Source organism: Meles meles, chromosome X (genome assembly GCF_922984935.1).
Source record: "Meles meles chromosome X, mMelMel3.1 paternal haplotype, whole genome shotgun sequence".
NCBI lineage: Eukaryota > Metazoa > Chordata > Mammalia > Carnivora > Mustelidae > Meles > Meles meles.
Genome location: NC_060087.1, coordinates 11,951,998 through 11,971,218, shown reverse-complemented (window position 1 = coordinate 11,971,218; position 19,221 = coordinate 11,951,998). Strand labels below are relative to the sequence as shown.

The following is a 19,221-nucleotide window of genomic DNA, read 5'->3' as shown; positions in this document are numbered from 1 at the left end:
TGGGAGAGGGAGAAGCAGGCTTCCCGCCGAGCAGGGAGCCCGACATGGGGCTCGATCCCAGGACCCTGGGATCCTGACCTGAGCCAACAGTGAAGCCTTCTCAGCTGTCTTCCTTGTTTGCAGGGGTAGGTGTTGTCAATTAAGTCCATGACTCAAATCTTGCCACCATTCTCGGCTTGCCTGAGACATGTTAGACTTAGAATCCCTAGAAATTCTTAGGTATTTGCTGGGTTTTTAAGTCTGAACTCTGTGTCAAGAACTTTCTGGGATTATTTACATATTATGTGGAATTTTAACTGCAAATATTTGAATTGTATTTCAATGAGCATGAAACTGAAAGCATTTTCATATGAATAATCTTTCTAAAGTAAGTATTCTTTTTACTTCATCTTTTAAAATGAGAGAGCCATGCCTGGGTGGCTCAGTGGTGAAGCTTCTCTCTTTGGCTCAGGTCATGATTCCAGGGTCCTGGGATTGAGTGCAGAATTGGGCTCCTTGCTCAGCAGGGAGTCTTCTCCCTCACGCCCCCCCACTTCGTTGAATGCTCTCTCTCTCTCTCTCTCTCTCTCTCAAATAAATAAAACCTTAAAAAAATAAAATAAGAGAATGGGGATTTAAAGATGTCAAGAAAAGCTGTGCAGGTCCTCAGAGCTAGTAAACGGCAAGGTCAAAAAGAGAAATCTCTCTCCCTCCAAATCCAGTGGGTGGGCTAAACATAGTAAGAAAGTTCCTGCCAAATTAGCTTATATCTAAAAAAGGATAAAAAAGGTGTGAAAGGTAGATTGAAAACATGGACAGATAAACTGTGAACGAAACAGGAAAACCAATGGGAGGCCAAGTCCTTGAGGACCCCAACAGCTGCCCTCAGAGGGGAGCACGGGGGGGTGGGGCGTGCTGAGATCTTCATGCTTTGTTGTAGCAGGACATAGATCAGTGAATGTTTCCTGTCATACGTAGATAGCATGTGTTTTAGGCTTCGTGGATCCTGTGGTCCCAGATGTGGCTGTTGGGGTCCGTTATCAAAGGAACAAGATTGAGACAAAGTGAAAGTTATGCAAAGCCTTATTCTATGCCAAGCATTAGAAGGTAGACTGACTGGTCAGGGGAACGAGACTGAGACAAAGTGAAAGTTATGTGAAGCTTTATTCTATGCCAAGCATTAGAAGTCAGACTGACCGGCCAGGGCCGCCTCTGAAGAGAGCGACCCCCTCCCGATCTCACAGGCTGGTTTTATAGGGCGTAACCGCAGACCCAAGGCACGTGGCTTCTATTGGTAAGGCGTTTACTCCCGGAATCGATACCCGGAACCATAGGGGTGGTTATTCCCTGAACGAAATCCGTGGATATAAACAACAATATGGCTACCCAGGCAATATGGAGTTGCTCTGGCTAGGCAGGCCCTAATAGTTAAACAGGTTTTAACATTAAATTGGCCCTAACATTCCCCCCTTTTCTTTGGAGATTAGTCAATTCTTTGACTCTTCAGCCAGTTCTTGAGGGTGAGAACAGGCTAACCTGAGGTGTTGTTAACCTTGAGTGTTGTTCCATCTGCTGTTTTTCTGATTTTCTATTGGGCTGTTTTAGGCAGATGAGGTGTCCCCTGGCTGCTGCTGAGTAGGAACAGGGTTAAAAGTGACCAAGTTATGAAACCCTTTTGAGACTTAGTTTTAGTCCACAGTTAGTGGGGTCCACCGGCAGTGGCTCCCATTTCTGGGGGTGTCCTTGTTTTCAGATCATTTGACGTGACACGCATGAATCCAAGTCCTGATACCATCTACTTTTACTGCCGTGGGGTTGATCAGGATGACAGTGAATGGTCCATTTCAGTGAGGCTCTACATTTTTCATTCGGTGATGATGTATCCAAACCAAGTCTCCGGGTTGGTAAGGATGCGGTTTTATTTCTGTTTCTGTCTGAGTGTAGGCAGCTCAGATCCCTGTGTGGGCTCTTTTTAAGACAGACTGTAGCGCCTGCAGTGACTGGAGTACAGACTGAGCAGTCATTTCCATTAGGGCAACCTCTTGTAGCCATGGGCAGAAGGGGGGGGTCTCCTGAACATTATTTTAAATGGGGTCACCTTGTTCAAGTAGGGTGTACATTGTGCCCTAAGGAGGGCAAAGGGAAGAAGATCCACCCATCCACAGGCAGTCTCCAGAATTAACTTTGTTAAGGTCTCTTTTAGAGTCTGGTTCATTTTCTCTACTTGTCCGGAGCTCTGGAGCCGGTAGGCATAGTGTAGTTTCCAATTAGTGTCCATAGCCTTGGCCAGTGCCTGTGAGACTGAACTCACAAATGCAGGGCCATTGTCTGACCCAATCGCGAGAGGCAACCAAACCTAGGAATGATTTTCTCTAGTAGCTTTTTGACTACCATTCCTGCCGTTTCATGTTTGGTGGGAAAAGCCTCTACCCAGCCTGAAAAGGTATCCACAAAAACTAACATATACTTATGTCCATGCTTCACCTGTTTCATCTTTGTAAAATCTACTTCCCAATAAATTCCTGGTTCCCTTCCTCTTTCTCTTTTTTTCTCTTCCCATCCTAGTTCCTTGTGCATTTACTGCCTGACACTGAGCACATCTATCAACCACATCCTGAGCCATACGCCCTAACTTAGAAACCTGGAACTGTTTACCCATGAGCTCCTTAAGCCTGCGTGTCCCTAAATGAGTGCCCTGATGTATTTGGCTTACTGATTTTTTTTTTCCTAGTCTTTGAGGAAGAATTAACTCTCTTGCTCTAGTCTTAGCCCAATCCCCTTCATAATCTAATTTAGTCCATTTTTGTAACTATTTTAAACCTTTCTCTGAATAATCTGGTTCTTCTGGTAGGGCTGGAGCCAGGAGTGTAACCAGTTCTTGAGCCATTTCCCTGGCTTCTTGCTTTGCTGTTCAACTTGTTAATTGGTTTCCTTTTGAAACCAGATCAATTCCCTTTTGGTGCCCTGGGCAATGCATAACAGCCACCTCTTTTGGGTCCCAAATAGCCTGGAGGAGAGCCAATATTTCTTTCCTGTTTTTACTTTCTTTTTCTTCTGTTGTTAATAGGCCCCTTTCTTTGTAAATAGCCCCATGTATGTGGAGAGTAGCAAAGGCATACCTGCGGTACCTGCGGTCCGTATAGATGTTGGCGGGCTTACCCTTGGCCATCTGCAGTGCCTTGGTGAGTGCAATCAGCTCCGCTTTTTTGTGCCAAGGTTCCCTGTGGCAGAGCTGCCTTCCAGAGTTCCTGTTCAGGAGAAACCACTGCAGCTCCCGCATACCTCTTTCCATCGGCCATGTAGCTACTCCCATCTATGAACAGAGTCATCTCCGCATCCGGGAGGGGAGTGTCTCTGAGGTCAGGCCTTATTTCTGTGATCTGGGTTAGGACCTCCCCGCAGTCGAGTGGGTGGTCAGCTAGCTTTTCTGGCAGCAAGATGGCTGGATTTAGCATCGCCGGGGGCCTGAAAATCACTTTCGGTTCCTTGAGGAGGACGGCTTGATACCCTGTCACTGGGGCGTTTGTCATCCACCAGTCTGGTGGGGTCCGGAGGAGGCCTTCAATAGTGTGAGTAGTGGTCAAGTTGAGATTTTGACCCAAAGTTAAGTTATTTGCATCCTTGACCAGGAGGGCCATGGCAGCAATTATGGGGAGGCAAGGGTGGGGGGGGGGGAACCCAGCCACTACTGGATCTAGTTTTTTTGCTAAGATAGGCTACTGGCCTTTGCCAAAGTCCCAGAGTCTGAGTCAAAACCCCTTTGGCCACCCCTGCCTTTTCATCTACATACAAGTGGAAGGGCTTGGTAACATCTGGGATGGCCAGTGCTGGGGCACTCAGTAAGGCTGTTTTTAATTTTCGAAATGCTCCTTCTGCCTCGGCTGTCCACTCAACCATAGTGAGTCCCCCCTTAATCAGTTCGTAGTGGGGTCAGGCAATCTCCGTGAACTGCGGTATCCACAGCCTGCAGTAGCCCACCGTCCCAAGAAACTCCCTCACTTGTGGGGACGTGGTGGGGCGCGGGTATCGGGCGATCACCTGTTTCCTGGACTCAGACAGTGAACACACTCCCTCGTGGAGATCAAAGCCTAAATAAGCGGCGTGGCTCTGACAAAGCTGTGCTTTCTTTGCTGACATCCGATACCCTTTTTCCTGCAGAGTCTGTAAGAGAGTTTCGTCCCCCCACAAGCATGACTCATAGTCCTCAGCGGCTATCAGCAAGTCATCAACATACTGTAACAGAGTGACTCCTGGGTTGGTGACTCTGTACTCACGCAAATCCTCGTGTATGGTCTCGTCGAAGATGGTGGGTGAATTTTTGAATCCTTGGGGAAGTCTTGTCCAGGTGAACTGACCCTGGAACACTTCCTGTGGGTCAGACCACTCTAAAGCAAAGAAGGGTTGAGACTCCCTTGCCAAAGGTATATAGAAAAATGCATCCTTGAGACCTAAGATGGTATACACAGTTCTTTTGGGGCCTAGGAGGGAGAGTAGGGTATAGGGGTTGGGAACCTTCGGGTGGATATCTTCAACCCGTTTGTTAACTTCCCGCAAGTCCTGAACGGGTCGGTACTCCTCAGTTTCAGCCTTTTTGACAGGCAACGAAGGTGTGTTCCATGGAGACTTGCAAGGAACTAGGATCCCGTCTCTTCGGAGGTGGTTAATGTGTTTTCTGATCCCTTCCTTTGCTTCCCAGGGGAGGGAGTATTGCCGGACTCGAACGGCTGAAGCTGTTGCTTTCAATTGTAGCACTACTGAAGGCCATCCCTTGGCCAGGCCAGGAGGCCTCCCTTCTGCCCAGACTTTGGGAAATTCGACCTGTAGGGTTTGGAGAAGGCTTCCCTCCCTCATCTCCTCTGGTTTTGAGACTGGCTTGTAAACGAGATGTTCATCTCCTGCTGCCACAAGCATCTTCACAGTGGGTTGTCCCAAAGTCACAGTCATGTCTCCTTCCAAGAACTGAATGCCAGCCCGTAGTTTGTGGAGGAGATCTCTTCCAATCAGGTTATACAGGGCATTAGGGAGGACCAAGAATCAATGTTTGACTACTCCCAAGGCCAAATTTAAAGTCCTTTCTGTTGTCCATTTCTGTTTTTCTGTGCCATTTGCCCCTTGTACCCAGAGTTCCTCTCCAGATAGTTTTCTCATAGGCTTTAGTAATGATGAAAATTGGGCTCCTGTGTCCACCAAAAAAATCAATTGATTTTCCCTCCACCTCAATTTTAACCCGAGGTTCAGGGAGGGGCTCCGAACCACAGCCCCTTCAATCTTTGGTGGCCAGCATTGCCATTTTCTTTTTCCTTGGAGTAAGCACACTGATCTGAATCTAAGCCTTCCCACCTGCTTTCTCTGTGTTTAGGATTTTTTTTTTCCACTGACCATCTCCTACCTGCCTTTTTTCTTTTCCACTGTCCGTCCTTTTTCTCTCTCCTTCTCGCCTCATGTGATGTCAAAACTTTAACTATTTTTTTAGTCTGTTTTTCATTTTCTTGTATATCCCTGTTGTTAAACACCTTTTCTGCTACTCCCATTAACTCAGTCAGATTCTCTCCTTCAAATCCTTCAATTTTCTGATGTTTCTTCCTTATATCTGGGGCTGACTGACTGGCAAAAGTGGGATTTACTGCCCTCTGATTTTAACATTTACTTGAATGGATCACCAATATAGATTTGCCATGACACAGGGCTTTAGTCTTCCTTCCTTAAACACTATGCCTCATTTGAACAGAAACATTTTACAGGAAAAGATTTGTTAGTCTTTTTTCCCTTCTTGTGAATAAATCCATCAAAACTGATCTAATATGGTCAAATTTTTAACACATTTCATTGTTTTATTTCAAACGTATAAACCAAGGCAAACAAAAGTCACTTTCCCCAAGCCTTCTACAACTTACTATATACCCTCAAGTTTAGTTTTTATTATCTCCTTTCATGTTCTGGTGCAACCAGATTTTTTTTTTTAAGATTTTATTTATTCATTTGACAGACAGATCACAAGTAGGCAGAGAGGCAGGCAGAGAGAGAGGAGGAAGCAGACTCCCTGCTGAGCAGAGAGCCCGATGCGGGGCTCGATCCCAGGACCCTGGGATCATGACCTGAACCGAAGGCAGAGGCTTAACCCACTGAGCCACCCAGGCACCCCTAGATGTTTTTACTTTAAGACAAAACTATTTACTCTCTTCGGCACTCTTTTTTGTGTGTACAGTTTTTTTTAAACTTACTATCAGTCAACTGCCTTTCCTCTATTTTTTCAGACAACATTAAAACTTTTAATAAAAACCTTATGGCATTTTTCTTTTGGTAGTCCGTCCTGACCGTACCTAAATTTTTTTTTCTGAAAATTTCCCTTCACAAACATTTTAAAACTTTCTATTGTATCCAGGTTTTGTCCCAAGCCATTTCCTTTCAAACAACCATCTCATTTAGGACAAAATTAACTTTTCTTTACCAAAATGTATTCCCATTCCTTATCTTTCTTATGTATCTCCTACATTTTTACATATAGGGTTATTTCCCTTACTTCCATCAGTCCATCAGTTAGAGTTAGCAGATTTTCTTTTTTTTTTTTTTTAAAGATTTTATTTATTTATTTGACAGAGAGAGATCACAAGTAGATGGAGAGGCAGGCAGAGAGAGAGAGGGAAGCAGGCTCCCTGCTGAGCAGAGAGCCCGATGCGGGACTCGATCCCAGGACCCGAGTTAGCAGATCTTCTATTCTTAGAAACACTTCAGTCTATAGCGATGGTTAAGTATTAACCAATTGTGAACAGTTACAACAGAATTGCAGTAAGAAGTCAAAATCACATAGTATAGTGGTGAGTATCCCCACCTGTCACGTGGGAGACCGGGGTTCAATTACCCCACGGGGAGCCAAACCTACATCAAGTACTCAAAGCTTTAGCAATTTATCTCATTTGGTTAAGACCTAGATGTCCATCATTTAATTTCATTTATCATCCAACCAAAACTTTAAGGTTTCAGATTACTAAAGACTTTGAAAGTTACTTTAACAATTACCCATTAAAACTTTGAGACAGACAATTAACCATCTGTTCAGTTATTTCTTTGCTAACAGATTTTAACAAATAGTATGAGTTTATTTGACATTCAGTAAACTATGATTGAAGTTTCCCATTTACTGCTGTAACTTTAAAGACACATCTATCTTAATTAAACCAACAAACTTAACTTAGCTCAAATACTGTTTTACGTTTCACCTGGACCCACTCCACTTTTAATGTTTACCTGAGACATGGGTGGGAAGATCTGGAGTGGGGGGTGTTAGGTCCAGGGGCTGCTCTTCTTGCTCCATGACAGTGACGAGGGAAGGAGCTATGGTGCAGGAAGCACCGAGGATGGTCCAGAGGCCAGTTATACAGGCCACACACAAGTTGGTGCAGAAACAGAAGGGGGAGTGCTGCCAGAAGGCAGAGAAAGTATTCCCAGTTTTAGAGAGTTTTTCTGGGTAAACCTTGTTACCCAACTGGGTGGTTTTACCTTGGAAATCCTTGAAATGCTGGAGAACAAGACTTAGGGGTGTCATAGGTCCCTTACTCTCCACTTGCCCCATGTCTTCACACACAACAAACAACACAGCAGACAACAAAGAGAAAAGACAAAGATAACTGCAGACCAGACCCAGCAGCCCTTCCTCAACCAGATATCAAGTCTAAGGGTGTGCAAGATATAATCCCAACTCAAAAATACAACCTGCCGCTGTTGGGGATTTTCTCAGACCACTGATCACCTAGGGGGTCTCGAAGCCCATGGCAGGTCCCCTGACCTCCTAGGGGGATTTGAACCCCCTGGCAATCTCCCAGTGAAGGGATGGGGATTCTCTGCATCCACTCCAGCCCTAGGGAGCAATGGTGCGTGAAGCTTCTCTGCAGTGGGCTATGCCCTGGAGCTCCACAACCAGACAGACAGACCAGATCCTGCAGGATAAAATCTCGAGATCTTACCTCCGGAGGCTTTTCCCAGAAATTCTGATGCTGACTCAGTTCTCGTGGTTAGATCCCGGACGAGCCCCCAGAATGTGGGGGTCCGTTATCAAAGGACCGAGACTGAGACAAAGTGAAAGTTATGCAAAGCCTTTTCCTATTCCAAGCATTAGAAGTTAGACTGACCAGACAGGGGAAAGAGACTGAGACAAAGTGAAAGTTATGTGAAGCTTTATTCTATGCCAAGTATTAGAAGTCAGACTGACTGGCCAGAGCCGCCTCTGAAGAGAGCGACCTGTCCCGATCTCACAGGCTGGTTTTATAGGACATAACCACAGGGCTTCTTATAGGGCTTCTATTGTTAAGGTGTTTACTCCTGGAATGGATACCCGGAACCATACCAGGAACTACTGGGGCGTTTAATCCCGGAATGAAGTCCGTGGATGTAAATATCAATATGGCTACCTAGGAAATATGGAGTTGAGATGGCTAGGCAGGCCCTAATAGTTAAACAGGTTTTAACATTAAATTGGCCCTAACAGTGGCCACCACTGCGTCCTGCCTCCACAGCACGAGCCGACAGACAGTGCGTCACTGAAAGGGCCTGTCTGTGGGTCAGTAAAACTTATGTACAGGATCAAGCGGCCATGATTTGGCCCCTGGGCTGTCATTTGCAGAACCCTGTACTAGAAGGTGTCATCAGTATGGTCAAATAGAAGATAGAAATCTATTCACATTCAGTGCCAGAAAACTCTCCGCTATGTACTGGCCCTCCTGCAGATCTAGGAACAGATATTGCCCGTTCTGGTCTTGGAGTCTTTTCACCTGCTCTTCCGTCTGTATGGACTCCCCTTCCTCTCGCCCTTCCCCGGGTCACTTCTTACTCCCTGTCTGGGTCCCAGCCTGAAGGTTCCGCCCTCCTTTCAGCTGCCTGGAATAGGCAGGCCATTTCATGTGCTCTCCCAGAAGCCCGTGGTGGCCCCTCACCCACCCCAGCGCCAAGTACAATCACATGCAAAATGATTATCTGTTTAATTGTTTAAGGTTTCTCTCCACCTGTGGGCCATGAGGAAAATTCTGTTGGTTGCCTGCATCTTGTCCCTCTGCCCCACCTGCAAGTCCAGGTGGCAGCCGTCCCTGTGCGCAAGCGGCTGCCATTGCCCATGCTGCTGGTGCTCTGCCAGTGGCTCTCCCAGCAGCCGGATGTGCTGGGCACTGGACACCCCCAGAGGAAGTCTCGTCAAAGAGGGGTGGGAGTTGGTGGTAAAGCCCCTAGCTTCCCCTCCCCTCCGTGCACCCATCTGCAGATTGTCTCCCCCGTGAGCCCCGGGGGGCCCACATATGGCATCTGCTTGTTCCCACCCCCTTGCAGCTTTCTCCTTTTCTGAGCCTCGTTCTGCCTACTTCGCTTGCACTCTCCTGGGAATTTGCTAGATAAATACTTGGCCTCCACTCCAAGTCCTCGGGAATTTGTGGCAGCACCCAAGCTAGGACAGGAGGGAAAGCTGCCTGCCACGTTCCATCTCTTCATCCCTGGATCCCAGGCTTAGTGTCTGGGGCGCGCCCCTGGACCCTTGTTAGGTCTCCATAAAGAAAGAAACAAATTCTTGAAGACTCTGCAAAACGGCAAGGTCAATCCCTGCTTCTCCAGGTAGTTAGGGCTCCATGAGTGGAAGGGAGCAAGCTGAGACGAGTCACCTGTGCACAGTGACTGGGCACCATGGGTTATCCCTGTGTATCTATGGACAGATGACCCTGGCCTCCAGCTGCTGCGCATATGGGCTACAGCGGGCTCACAGAGGCATCATCCTAGACTCCGCCTCCTTCTGTCCTAGGCTCTGCACCCTCCTGCAAGGCTCCGCCTCCTCATGGTAGGGTCTGCCCTCTCCTGCCAGAGCTCTCCCAGGACTGTGCTCCCCCCTGGGGCGTGGCCCACAGTGAATATCTAGCCCCTGTGGGGATCCAAAAGCTGGGCTACCTTGGCTACCTCGGCTACCTCAGCTACCTCGGCTTCCTCGGTACCTCGGCTGGATTTGGGGCATCTCTAAACGTTCATCCCACGCTGGAGCTCTGTGTTGGAACTGCATTGCTGCTTGGCTTCTCCCCAAGCCCAGTCATGTGCTTCCTCCCTAAGGTGTAGCTCCTGAGAGTGCTCCCCATCTGGGAGCTCAGTCTAAGATTCAGGGACGCCAAAGAGAGGATTAGCGTTCTTCCATTTGTGTAAGAGTCAGGTGTGATACTTTGAGTTCAAGTGAGGAAGCGTGCACAGATTTCAGGATCCTGGCAATGGCTTCAGCTATTGTCTTTTTTGCTTTTGTAGCTCCCCACGAGGCCGGGGTTTGCGTCCCTGAGAGCAGCTCTTCTGAGGTGCCGGGCTTAGTCCCCGTGACATCATTGCCCCATCCGCAGACTTGTTAGAGGCTAGGTTCCACTGCCTTCTTGTTGGTCTGCTGTTTGCAGTGGATGACTGTGGGCCATGGCATTCTGCATGCCGAGATGCCTTGCTTCAAAGAGCCAACCCACAGCTTCCAGCTGTGGGTAATTTGTGAAGCTCAGAGAAGACGGAGGAGCCTCAGTACCAGAGCTGAAGAGTAAAGAAATCCCCAGACCCAGCCATGATGTTGTGATGGTTGCCATCATTTCTGGAGAAGCCCTGGGAGTAGAGGTGAGCCACTCGGTTTAGTGTTTGGGAAAGCCGCCATTTGCATTCACGGGAGTTTGGCCCCAGCAGGGTCCCCGGTCTCCAGTGGATCCCAGCTCATATCCCATGGGTGTACTTGCTTTAGGTGTCATAAGTGGTGGAACCCATGTGAACCCAAACTTCCTCTTTTTTTTTTTTTTGGCAACATTCAAACCCCATAGAGTTAGGGAAATTTCTAGAAAGGAAGCTCGTATAAAAATGTGGTCAAGAAGAAGGCCTTTGAGAGACGGACACCCAAACCAACTCCACACTCTGAAGATTTATTTAAATCATTGATGCCCCGATGAGGAAGGAAAGCACACCGGTACCTCCTAGTAAGGTTGTTTTTTATAATTGAACTTTTATTGAACCCACAGCTGCCCCACCCTGTACATTCTTCTCAACTGAGACTTTATAATATTAAGATTAGGGTCCCCCCTATTGACTCAAGTAAGGGCAAAGGTGTCAAAAGATCACAGACACGTTTGTGGTAGGAAACGGGTGTGGATCCAGTACCGTGTTCATTAGCTGTACGTGAGAACTACCAGCAGGTTGGCTGATGGTTCATGCTAATGGCCAGTTGGGTGGTGAGCCAGGTGGTGTGGTCTCTTAGGTGGCATTTCCCAGAGGCAGACCCTTGGAGCTGGGAATTCCTGTGTGGGTCATTGCAAAGGAAGCGCCCCTTACAGAACAGCAAAAGGAATGAGGGAGAGGAGACAGGAAGGGTGTCCCCTTGGGCGAAGTCCCGAAGAGGTTAGGGACTCAGGGACTCACAAAGTTTCAGTCAACCTTCAGGTAATCCTGACCCACCTGGGGCAAGGGAGCTGGGCTCTCATGTTCTTACTAGAAGTCATTACCTACCTATTGGCCATTGAGTTTGGGCTGGGGGCACGGAAATGGTTAAAAGAGTTACTTGGTGGGGCCAGTGTGCACCTGGGTGGCTCAGTCATTAAGTGCCTTTGTCTCGGTTCATGATCCCCTCGTTCTGGGATGGAACCCCATGTTGGGCTTCCTGCTCAGCGGGCATCCTGCTTCTCCTTCTCCCACTACCCCTCCTTGTGTTCCATCACTTCCTTTGTGTCTTTGTCATATAAATCAATAAAATCTTAATTTAAAAAAGGACATCCAAAGGACAGCACTGTGTGTAGGATCATGCAGGGAGGCCCAAGGAGAGCTGAATTCGTACAGATGCCTAGCGGCACATTCTCTTTCTGGGCACTTTTTTATTCTGGATTTTTAGGGTTCTGGGGTTCTGGGGAGCTCCCTTCAGGGGATACTGAGGTTCATGGTGGTGTTGAAGAGATTTTCCACTCTTCACTCCAACCAAAGCACAAGGCTTTCGTCAGGCACATATATTGGAATGGCCTTAAAGATTTCATGAAGAGGGGTGCCTGGGTGGCTCAGTCGTTAAGCATCTGCCTTCTGGTCAGGTCACGATCGCAGGGTCCCTGGATTGTGTGCAGAATCGGTCTCCTTGCTCAGCGGGGAGTCTTCTCCCTCGTTTTCCCCACCCCCACCCTGAATGCTCTCTCTCTCTCTCAAATAAATAAATAAAACCTTGAAAAAATAAAAAAAAAGAATGGGGATTGAAAGATGTCAAGAAAAGCCGTGCAGGGCCTCATAGCTAGTAAATAGCGAGGTTGAAAGAGAAATCTCTCCCCCTCCAAATCCAGTGGGTCGGCTGAACGTAGTAAGAATGTTCCTGCCGAATTAGCTTATATCTAAAATAGGATAAACAAGGTGTGCAAAGTTGATTGAAAACATGGACAGATAAACTGTGAACGAAACAGGAAATCCAACGGGAGGCCAAGTCCTTGAGGACCCAACAGCTGCCCTCAGATGGGAGCACGGGGCGGGGTGCTGAGATCTTCATGTTTTCTTGGAGCAGGACATAGATCCGTGAATGTTTCCTGTCATACGAGGATAGCATGTATTTTAGTCTTCGTGGATCCTGTGGTCCCAGATGTGGCCATCACTTTGTCCTGCCTCCACAGCAAAGGCCAACAGACAGTGTGTCACTGAATGGGCATGTCTGTGGGTCAGTAAAACTTATGCCCAGAATCAAGTGGCCAGCTGGATTTGGCCCCTGGGCTGTCGTTTGCAGACCCATGTACATGAAGGTGTCATCAGTCTGGTCCAATAGAAGATGGAAATCTATTCACATTTAGGGCCAGAAAACTCTCCGCTATGTATTGGCCTTCTTGCAGATCTAGGAACAGATATTGCCCGTTCTGGTGTTGCAGTCTTTTCACCTGCTGTTCCCACTGTATGGACTCCCCTTCCTCTCGCCCTTCCCTGGGTCACTTCATACTCCCTGTCTGGGCCCTCCCTGATGATTCCACCCTCCTTTCAGCTGCCTGGAACAGACAGGCCATTTCATGTGCTCTCACAGAAGCCCGTGGTGCCCCCTCACCCTCCCTAGTGCCAAGTATAATCACATGCCAATTGATTATCTAATTGTTTAAGGATTTCTCTCTGCCTGAGGGCCATGAAGAAGAAGCTGTAGGTGGCCTGCATCTAGGCCCTCTGCCCCCACTGCGAGTCCAGGTGGCAGCCATTGCCATGCGCCCTCGTTTGTCATCCCCCACACCGCTACTCTTCCAGTGGCTCTCCCAGCAGCCGGGTGTGCTGGGCACTGGACACCGTCAGAGGAAGTCTTGTCAAAAAGGGATGGGAGTTGGTGGTAAAGCCCCTAGCTTCCCACCCCTCTGTGCACCCATCTGCAGATATCCCTCCCACCCCGCGACAGCGCTAGGGGCCCCACAGATGGCACCTGCTTGTTCCCACCCCCTTGCAGCTTTCTCCTTTTCTGAGCTGGCTTTGCCTTCTTCGCTTGCGCTTTCTGTGGCACTTGCCAGATCAATACTTGGCCTTCACTCCCAGTCTCGGGATTCCTGTGGCAGAACCCACACTAGTACAGGTGGGAAAGCTGGCTGCCACGTTCCATCCCTTCATGCCTGGATCCCGGGTTTAGCGTCTGGGGCCTCCCCTGGACCCCTGGTAGCTCCCTATAAAGAAACAAACAAATGCTTGAAGACTCAGCACACCAGCAAGGGCAATTCCCGCTTCTCCAGGTAGTGAGGGCTCCATGAGCGGAAGAGAGCAAGCTGAGACGAGTCACCTGTGCACAGTGATAGGCGGCTGTGGTGTATCCGTGTGTATCTATGGACGGATGCACCTGGCCTCCAGCTGCTGCGCAAAGGGGCTACCGCAGGCTCTCAGAGGCAATAATCCTAGACTCCGCCTCCAGCCATCCTAGACTCCGCCCCTGCCATCCTAGGCACTGAGCACTCCAGCTAGGCTCTGCCCCTCCTGCTATGCTCAGCAGCCTCCACCTAGGCCCCGCCACTCCTGCTGGCTCAGCCCATGCTAGGCTCTGCCCCCAGCCTAGGCTCCTCCCCTCCTGCTAAGCTCCGCCCCTCCTGCCAGAGCCACCTCTCCCAGGACTGTGCTCCCCCATGGGGCGTGGCCAACAGTTAATGGCTTGCCCCTGTGGGGATCCAAAAGCCCGGCTACCTCGGCTACCTCGTCTACCTCGGCTCGATTTCCGGCATCTCTGTAGGTTCTTCCCACGCTGGAGCTCTGTGTCAGAACTGCATTGCTGCTTGGCTTCTCCCCAAGCCCAGTCATGGGCTTCCTCCCTAAGGTGTAGCTCCCGAGAATGCTCCTCGCCAGGGAGCACCATCTAAGATTCAGGGACGCCAAAGAGAGGATTAGGGTTCTTCCATTTGTGTGAGAGTCAGGTGTGATGCTTTGAGTTCAAGTGAGGAAGCGTGTGCAGCTTTCAGGATCCTGGAAATGGCTTCAGCTATTGTCTTTGTTGCTTTTGTTGCTCCCCCCAAGGCTGGAGTTTGGGTCCCTGAGAACAGCAATTGTGAAGTGCTCGCCTTAGTTCCCGTGACATATTGCCCCACACTCAGACTTGTTAGAGGCTGGGTTCCCCTGCCTTCTTGTTGGTCTGCTGTTTGCAGTGGATGACCGTGGACCGTGGCATTCTGCACCCCGAGATGCCTTGCTCTGAAGAGCCGGCCCACGACCTCCAGCTGTGGGTTAATTTGCGAAGCTCAGAGAAGATAGTGGAGCCTCAGTACCAGGAGCTGAAGAGTAAAGAAATCCTCAAAGCCAGCCAGGATGGTGTGACGGTTGCCGTCATTTCTGGAGAAACCCTGGGAGTAGAGGTGAGCCGCGTGGCTCCATGTTTGGAAAGCCGCCGTGTGCGGTCACGTGAGGCTGGTCTCAGCGGGTTCCCCGGGTCTGCAGTGGATCCCAGCTCCTATCCCAAGCGTGGACTTGCTTTAGAGGTGTCAGAAGTGGTGGAAACCAAGGAACCCAGACTTCCTCTTTTTTTTTTTTCTTTTGGCAACATGCAAACCCCATAGCGTTTAGGGAAATTTCTAGGAAGCAACCTCATAAAAAAAGTGTGGTCAAAAAGCAGGCCTTTGAGAGACCAAAACCCAAACCAACTCCACTCCCTGAAGATTTATTTAAATCATTGATGGCCAGCTGAGGAAGGAAAGAAAGCACACTGCTACCTCCTAGACACATTGTTTTTTTTTTAATTGAACATTTATTGAACCCACACCTGCCACACCCTGTACATTCTTCACAACTGAGACTCTATAATATTTAGGATTAGGGTCCTACCTATTGACTCAAATAAGGGCAAAGGTGTCTAAAGGTCACGGACACATTTGTGGTAGGAAACGAGTGTGGCTCCAGGCCCGTGTTCATTAGCTGTACGTGAGAACTGCCGGCAGGTTGGCCCATGGTTCATGCTAACGGCCAGCTGGGTGTGAGCCGGGTCATGTGGTCTCCTGGGTGGCGTTTCCCAGAGGCAAATCCTTTGAGCTGGGAATTCCCGTGTTTGTGATTGTAAAGGAAGCGCCCCTACAGAACAGCAAAAGGAACAGGGGATGGGAGCCATCAAGGGTGTCCCTCGGGCAAAGTCCGGAAGAGGACAGGGATCAGGGACTCAGAAAGGTTCAGTCCGCCTTCAGGTAATCCTGACCTACCTGGGGCAAGGGAGCTGGGCTCTCATGTTCTGACTGGAAGTCATTACCTACCTAATGGCCATTGAGTTTGGGCTGGGTGCACGGAAATTGTTAAAAGTTACTTGGTGGGGCCAGGGGGTGGGTGCGCCTGGGTGGCTCAGTTGTTAAGCGCCTTTGTATCTGGTCATGATCCCGCAGTCCTGGGATCCAGCCCCACATTGGGCTTTATGCTCTGCCGGAAGCCTGTTTCTCCTTCTCTGGCTACCCCTGCTTGTGTTCCCTCATTTCCTTTGTGTCTATATCATATAAATAAATAAATTCTTAAAAAACAAAAGAGGACTTCATCCTGTATAGGATCTGTCAGGGAGGACTAAGGAGAGCTGAATTCCTACAGATGCCTAGCGGCACATTCTCTTTCCTGGTCTCTTATTCATTCTGGGTTTTTAGGGCTCCGGGTTTCTAGGGACCTCCCTTCAGAGGAAACCGAGGTTCATGGTGGCTGCCAAGAGATTTTCCCCTCTTCACTTCAACCAAAGCACAAGGCTTTGGCCAGTCACGAATATTGGTATGTCCCTTAGGATTTCATTTAGAGGGGCGCCTGGGTGGCTCAGTGGTTAAGCATCTGCCTTCTGCTCAGGTCCTGATCCCATGGCCGTGGGATTGAGTGCAGAATCAGACTCCTTGCTCAGCGAGGAGTCTTCTCCCTGGTCCTCCCCCGCCCCCTACTGAACGCTCTCTCTCTCTCAAATAAATAAATAAAACCTTAAAAATTAAATAGGAGAATTTAAAGGGATTTAAAGATGTCAAGAAAATCTGTGCAGGGCTTCAGAGCTAGTAAAACGTATATCGAAAAGAGAAATCTCTCCCCCTCCAAATCCAGTGGTTTGGCTGAACATAGTAAAAAGTTCCTGCCAAATTAGCTTATATCTAAAAAAGGATAAACAAGGTGTGAAAAGCAGATTGAAACATGGACAGATAAACGGTGAACGAAACAGGAAAACCAAAGGGAGGCCAAGTCTTGAGGACTCCTACAGCTACCCTCTGATGGGAGCACGGGGTGCTAATATTTTTATGTTTTGTTGGAGAAGGACATAGATCAGTGAATGTTTCCTGTCATACGTGGATAGCATGTATTTTAGTCTCCGTGGATCCTTTGGTCCCGGATGTGGCCAACACTGCATCTAGCCTCCACTGCACAAGCCGGCATACAGCCTGTCACTGAATGGGCATGTCTGTGGGTCTGTAAATCTTATGTACAGAATCAGGCGGCCAGCTGGATTTGGCCCCTGGGCTGTCGTTTGCAGACCTCTGGACTAGAAGATGTCATCAGTCTTTTCAAATAGAAGATGGAAATCTATTCAGATTTAGTGCCAGAAAACTCTACGCTATGTACTGGCCCTCCTGCAGATCTGGGAAGATATTGCCCGTTCTGGTCTCGGAGTCTTTTCTCCTGCTCTTCCCTCTGGGTGGACACCCCTTCCTCTCCCCCTTCCCCGGGTCACTTCTTACTCCCTTTCTGGGTCTCAGCCTGAAGGTTCCGCCCTCCAGTCAGCTGCCTGCAACAGGCAGGCCATTTCATGTGCTCTCCCAGAAGTCCGTGCTGCCCCCTCACACACCCCAGCTTCCAGGACAATCACATGCTAATTGATTATCTGTCTAATTGTTTAAGGGTTTCTCTCCGCCTGAGGCCCATGAGGAAGATGCTGTTGGTGGCGTGCATCTTGGCCCTCTGTTCCACCTGCGAGTCCAGGTGGCAGCCGTCCCCATACTGCTTGGCTCCCATCTCCCGCACCACTGCTCTGCCAGTGGCTCTCCCAGCAGCCGGATGTGCGGGGCACTGGACGCCCCCAGATGAAGTCTTGTCAAATAGGGATGGGAATTGGAGGTAAAGCCCCTAGCTTCCCCTCTCCTCTGTGCACCCATCTGAAGATTGCCCCCCACCTGTCAGCCCCAGGGGGACCACAGATGGCACCTGCTTGTTCCTACCCCCTTGCAGCTTTCTCCCTTTCTGAGCTGGCTTTTGCCTTCTTCCCTTGCCCTTTCTGCGGCACTTGCCAGATCAATACTTGGCCTTCACTCCCAGTCTCGGGATTCCTGTGGCAGAACCCACACTAGTACAGGTGGGAAAGCTGGCTGCCACGTTCCATCCCTTCATGCCTGGATCCCGGGTTTAGGGTCTGGGGCCTCCCCTGGACCCCTGTTAGCTCCCTATAAAGAAACAAAGAAATGCTTGAAGACTCAGCACACCGGCAAGGGCAATTCCCGCTTCTCCAGGTAGTGAGGGCTCCATGAGCAGAAGGGAGCAAGCTGAGACGAGTCACCTGTGCATAGTGATCGGGGGCTATTGCGTTTCCGTGTGTATCTATGGACGGATGCAACTGGCCCCCGGCTACTGCGCATATGGGCTACCGCAGGCTCTCAGAGTCCTGAAGCCTAGACCCCGCCTCCTGCCGTCTTTGGTTCCGCCCCCTCTGGCTAGTCTGGGCACCACTCCCGCTAGGCTCTGCCCCCTCTTGCAGGAGCTGCCTCTCCCAGGACTGTGCTCCCCCTGGGGCGCGCCTCACAGTTATGGGCTAGTCCCTGTGGGGATTGAGAAGCTGGGCTACCTTGGCTACCTTGGCTACCTCGGCTGTATTTCGGGCATCTCTGAACGTTAATCCCACGCTGGAGCTCCGTGTTGGAACTGCATTGCTGCTTGGCTTCTCCCCAAGCCCAGTCACGTACTTACTCCCTAAGGTGTAGCTCCCGAGAGTGCTCCTCGCCTGGGAGCACCGTCTAAGATTCAGGGACGCCAAAGAGAGGTTTAGAGTTCTTCCATTTGTGTGAGAGTCAGGTGTGATGCTTTGAGTTCAAGTGAGGAAACGTGCATATCTTTCAGGACCCTGACAATGGCTTCAGCTATTGTCTTTGTTGCTTTTGTTGCTCCCCACGAGGCCGGGGGAGGGGGGTCCCTGAGAGCAGCCCTTGTGAGCTGCCTGTCTTAGTCCCCGTGACATCATTGCCCCACCCGCAGACTTGTTACAGGCTGGGTTCCACTACCTTCTTGTTGGTCTGCTGTTTGCAGTGGATGACTGTGGGACATGGCATTCTGCACCCTGAGATGCCTTGCTTTGAAGAGCTGGCCTATGGCCACCTGCTGTGGATTAATTTGGGAAGGTTAGGGAAGAAGGTGGAGCCTCAATACCAGGAGCTGAAGAGGAAAGAAATCCCCAAACCCAGCCAGGAAGATTTGTCGGTTGCTGTCATTTCTGGAGAGGCCCTGGGAGTAGAGGTGTGCCCCGCGGCTCTGTGCTTAGGAAAGCCACCATGTGCAGTCATGCAAGGCTGCCCCAGCGGGTCCCTGGGTCTGCAGTGTATCCCAGCTCGTATCCCACGGGTGGACTTGCTTTAGAGGTGTCAGAATTGGTGGAACCCAAGGGAACACAGACTTTTTTTTTTTTTTTTTTGGCAACATGCAAACCCCATAGAGTTAGGGAAATTTCTAGAAAGCAAGCTCATATAAAAATGTGGTCAAGGGGCGCCTGGGTGGCTCAGTGGGTTTAAAGCCTCTGCCTTCGGCTCAGGTCATGATCCCAGGGTCCTGGGATCGAGCCCCACATCGGGCTCTCTGCTCAGCAGGGAGCCTGCTTCC

The 19,221-nt window shown here is 49.6% G+C and overlaps 1 protein-coding gene across 1 annotated transcript in view; it reads left to right on the top strand.

The window, feature by feature from the left end:
• The window catches only part of PIR (pirin), a 420,337-nt gene that overhangs the window by 30,443 nt on the left and 370,673 nt on the right, over positions 1-19,221 (top strand). The window lies entirely within an intron of this gene.